This window comes from Lygodium microphyllum, chromosome 1 (assembly GCF_053477565.2).
Source record: "Lygodium microphyllum isolate KBCC chromosome 1, Lygodium_microphyllum_v1.1.10, whole genome shotgun sequence".
NCBI lineage: Eukaryota > Viridiplantae > Streptophyta > Polypodiopsida > Schizaeales > Lygodiaceae > Lygodium > Lygodium microphyllum.
In genome coordinates, this window is record NC_141135.1 from 81495503 (window position 1) to 81501183 (window position 5681).

The window sequence follows — 5681 nt, forward strand, 5'->3', positions numbered from 1 at the left end:
AGGGTATTGATCCTATAGTATGCCAACATCACATCGACCTAGAGCCTGATGCCAAGCCTGTGAGGCAAAGACAGAGGCACATGAATCCAAATTACTCTACCCTAATGAATTCTGAATTACTAAAGCTCCTTGAAGCTGAGTTTATCTATCCAGTGGCAAATAGTGAATGGGCTTCGCCCATCATGGTAGTACCCAAGAAGAATGGAAAGCTACGAATATGTGTGGACTTCCAAAAGCTAAATTCCAAGACAAAGAAGGATCATTTCCCTACCCCTTTCACAAACCAACTATTGGACAAATGGGGCCATGAACTTTATTCTCTCTTAGATGGATTAAATAGATATAATCAAGTCTAGATCACAAAAGAATATCAATCCAAAATAGCCTTTACAATAGAATGGGAAACCTATGCTTATAGAGTGATGCCTTTTTGGGCTTTGTAATGCTCCCACTACATTCCAATGAGTAATGATGGTCGCATTTCAAAACCATTTGCATGACTTCATGGAGGTGTACCTAGATGAATTCTGTGTCTATAGCCTAATCCGTGATCATTGGGGACACCTAAAGTAGTGCTTTGACAGATGTCAAGAGTATGGAATCTCTCTCAACCCCGAAAAGTGTGTCTTTCAAGTCTCTTCAGGAGTTCTTCTAGGCCACATTTTCTCTGCACAAGGGATAGCAACAGATCCTACAAAGACTGAGAAGATTTTAGCCTTAATAGCACCAAACAACCTCAAATAGTTGAGGGGATTCCTTGGCCATGTGGGCTATTACAAAAGGTTTATTGTGAACTTTGCAACAAAGGCATTTGCCTTGCATAAACTCATTAAAAAATATGCACAATTCACATAGACCATTGATTATGACGAGGCTTTTAATACCCTGAAGTAGTGTTTGATTGAAGCACCCATCCTGCAGCCCCCTGATTGGATGAAGGAGTTCCGTGTGCACACTCATGCATCAATCAAAGGCCTAGGTGCAATCTTATGCCAAAAGGGCCCCTTGAAGTTAGATCAACCTATTTATCATACCAGCCCGAAAAGTAACCGATAAAGAAAGGAATTATACCATGACAGAGCTCGAGTGCTAGCAATGGTGTTTGCCTTGGAGAAGTTTTAATACTACTTACTATCGACACACCGGCTGAGCCTGATTGATTTTCCCTTCATTAACTGAGAGGTGAGGACTGAGGGACGTTTCGACACTTGGAGACAAGTATGTTCTCATCTCCCTATGCATACACGGGATGGGCCTCCTCCGCCACCATCACTATACACTTCATTCTATTTGGCACATTGTATGATGAGGCTCCCTGGCCTTCCTTCTTGCATCTGTGCCAAATGGGTTGGGATACACTTAAACACCATCAATTGTGCACATTGGCATTCTCCCTGTGAACCATTCCTTTTGTCAATTTCTAAACTTGATGTGAGCTATGAGTTTCCATAATTATTCTCTGAGTGATGTGAGTCATGGGGCGAGCAACTAATCTATCATTTTAATATGAGTGACAATCGAGACCAAGTGATGGATACCTCGCCACCCCACGAACAACCTAACCAACGCTTCATCACCAATGCTACCTCCCTGGGTGCTCTTGCATGGTCCCTACCATGATGGACGAGTGTGATGTGGTGAGCCATGGTACCTCTTGTAGATGACTACAATCCTTCATGATGTGACATCGGCGGTTCCCCTTCACCCTCTGCAAATCAGGCCAAGTTTTTCTCACCATATCCCTTTTGATTACACAAGTTGGTCATGTTTAAGTGTGGGGACGTATGTATATGGGTTATAATTAAGTATTAGGCCCCTGTTAGGTAGTCAATCCAATTTATTAAGGTCTTAAGTGTGGGGATACGTCCCTGCAAGTTCACTTTGCATACCCTCCTGCAAACCTCCCTATAAAATGATTTGAGCATACCATGTCTTCGTCTTGCCCTGATGGGGTCCCTTGCCTGTGAATGCATCTTACATTCACCAAAAAAAAATATGACCTTAAAACCTTGTTTATCCCTTTGCAGTAGCCACTTTTCCTTTTTACAACCCTCTGTTTCAAGCCATGGATAATGAGTTATTAGGTTTTGAAAAAATTTCCACTGATTTCACATGTTTTCATGTGAACATACCTTTTTCACTTCAAAATCATGCTCTAATGATACAACCCTAACCTATACCTTCTTCTTAACGTTTTTTCATTTTAGTTCCCATCATTCTGATGTATGTTTTGTCCGTTATTAATTTTTTTGTATTTTTGTGTATATCATTTTGACTCTTTTTCCATGTGAACTTGCCCTACACACCTTGGAATTAAATTTCAATTAGATAGCCTTGTCTGGGTTGCTCTCTTGCACAATTTTCCTTTTTCCCATCCTATTTTGACCCATATATTTTTTAAATTAAATTTTATGTAAGTTCATGTGCTTGTTTTTTCTATTTTTTCCATGTGAGCGCACCCTAATGCCATCCGACGAACTACGGTCTAACCTCCTAGCCGTGTCCCATAGGTTTCCCCTAACATTTTTCCTTTTTATTTCACTCCATTCCAATACATTGAATTTCTCTTTTTTTAAAACTTTCTTTTTGTTGGTATTTTTTATATTATTTCCATGCAAACGTGCCCTACCGCCCCCAAAACCGTGTTCTACCTTAGTCATCCTATTTGTCACTTTCCTATGGACCTTTTTCTTTAAATTTTGCTTTATTTCGACCTTTGGATTTTTTTCGTATAAATTTTTATTTTCATTTTTGGGTGTGTTTTTACAGTTTTCCCCATGCAAATAGGTCTTATCCCTTTTAAAACCGCATTTTCAAGTGGCAAGCCAATCTGCCACTTCATCCTATATATTTTTCCTTTTGACTACCCTTTGTTTTGACCAACCGATTTGCCAATATTCATTTCCATTTGTGTTTTGCAAGCCCAATTTTTGCCTTTCTTCCATGCGAACGTCCTTAATTGTCCCCAAACATATTGTTTCATTTTTCTACCCTCTTCCTCTCATCCTCCAACATATTTTTCCTTTTTGTTGTTTGTCCATCCAGTGCTCAATTTAATTGTCATTAATTTTTTCGTAATTGGTGTTTTGTCGTTATGCTTGTTTCTGCACGAACAACCCACGTTTTTGCGATATTCCACACGTTAACGTTGTTACACGAGCGATGATCGAGAGCAAGCCTCACTCACAACTCGATAACAAGACGTTAAGGAGTGCCAGTTGGGGTATTTGACTTTGTCGGATGCACAACAAAATTTGAAAAATTCCAATATTCGACAATACACCACGAACCAGACACGAAACAAGATAACACACAATGAAAGTATCAAAATTTCGACAACAAACCAAGTGAACTATATTCTCATACCTTAAGAGCCTTGAGCAGATGCTTGACACCACAAAGTCTAACTTCTTCAACTTCAGAAATAGCATGTCCAAGAGTATCCTCTCGCATGCGACCCTCCTCTCTCATCTCTCACAAGATGACAAGAAGATTCTAAGGGAAAGGGCCCCTAACTCTCTACTCTCCTCTCCTTTTATAGTTTTTTACATCCTCACTTACGTTGAATATGCTTTTGCTTTTCAAAAAGCTTTGAGCTTTCCATGCCTTAAGCTTTCAATAAGCTTTAAACCTTTAACATTCATTGCTGCTCTGCGTTTCGTAAACGCAGCTACCCTGCCTCATCCTTTGCAAAGCTTTGTCCTCATCCCCTTCGTTTTCATCTCTGATGTGGCACGGAATTGTCTGTCGATCAATTTCCTTGTTGACATCTTTCTGCCATCGCTCTAGATACTTCGTTGTCATCTCAACTAGTTTCAGCACCACCTTAGTTCTGCAACGTCTGCAACTAATTCGCAAACTGTCGTCGGCTTGTCCTTCATCACACATTGACGATCCCTCCGTCGTAGCCGCAACTCGGTCTGCCAATTTGGCTCCTCTTTCTTTTGTTAGCCGTCTTCAACCCGAGCTCTCTTGCGTCTCCCTTTTCCATTCCTTCGGCTGTACACGACCTTCTTGTCTTTTGCGTTGTTCTCCATCTTCGAATGCATCGACTCGTGCTGTGAGATCTTCTTCCTCATGGCTTCATTGTCTTCATGTCCTAGAGCTTCTCCATCCTTTTTTACCTCCGTTGTTGTCTCCAAGCTTCTCCCCCGGTTGTAGTCATCGCCTTTGACCGTATTCTTTGTTGCAGGTCTTTGTCCCGAGCTTGCGGAAGTCCCTTTGATCTTCTCTGTTAGAGCAGCATTGTCGATACTTTGATGTAGTCTTTCTCTCATCCTCTTCCTTCTTCACCTCTGTCATTGTCTCTGTCTCGCTCTCTTTCCTTCTCCCGATCGCGAGTGCTCTCCCATTCTCTACGACATCCTTCGTTCCCTCCCAGTTCCCCACCGCACAAACCTGACAGGCAGTGAGAATGGAAGCGTTCTAAAGCTCTGCCATCTTCATCATTTCTCCGAACTCACTGATGCCTTCTTGTCTTCTCCAGAGCTTGCCTTTACACATGGGAGTAGAGGCTCCTCATGCCATTTTGGAACAGCATTTCGCCAGAAGCTCACTGCTCCACCAACACCCACACACCAAGCTGATGTTTGGCAGTCCCACAGCTTCATTGCTCTTATAATGTCCGACTATTTACTTAGTCTCTCAACCTCATGCCATGTTGGAAGCATAGTTCACCACAAGTTTTCCGTCAATGCCAAAATTCTCAGACAGATCAGAAATTGTCTATCTGGAAAAAAACTCCCAAAAGGCCAGGTAAAGAATGGATCGTCAAAAGAATCCTGATCAAAAAATCAGAGATGAGACTATTTCTGCTTCCAAATCCAAACCCTGCAAAAGGATCATGAGATCCTAGCTACCGCCTGTTTCTGTTCATATTCTGCATCTTCAAATCAGGAAGAATACCAAAAGAGGGCCGATAATCTGCAACATGTCCCATATTTTGACATGGTTCTTATTAACCATCTCCTACTTGAATGTAAAATTCTTCTCTTAGATCAGAGGTTCAAGCTTATGTTGACTTCTCTCTTGATTCTTCAAGGTTTGGGTGTTTTTCATGCAATGTGCCCTAGCAACAAAACATGCTCTTTAAAATAGAACTTCGTGCCCAATCAAAACATAATTCGAAAAAATATGCAATGTCGGATCCATGATATGCAATCAATCAATCCATGCTACACACAAAATAATGTATGCATTGAAGAATTTTGCCTAGCCTATCTAGATGTGATCGTGCGCCATGCAAAATGCAAACAAAATTCCTTGTTAATTTAAAATTCATTATTCTTACGTCTCAACGCTCCTCAATAAAATATCAATCTCCGCTCCACCCATCCAAAATCTCACAATCACTCAAGAATTTGATGGTCCTCAAGATGTTGGCCAAATATGAACAACCTTTCTCACAATTGGTGGCGTCCTTTACGACCCTCGAACTCTCCCAATCACCTTACACTCTCAACCAGAGGTTCCTAACTTTGTGATGAACATCCCAAATGGTGTGTGCAAGAAATGTGCATGCTCAATTATAGGTGCTCTCTCATGACGTGCTAGTGCTCAATGATGGTGCAAAACATGCATAATCCCAACCCATGGGATGGAAGAATTTGAGAAGAATGGGAGACGACCCCTGAGTGCAGTGCATCAACAAGTGCAACATGAAGTGCTTGTGAACCCATTAT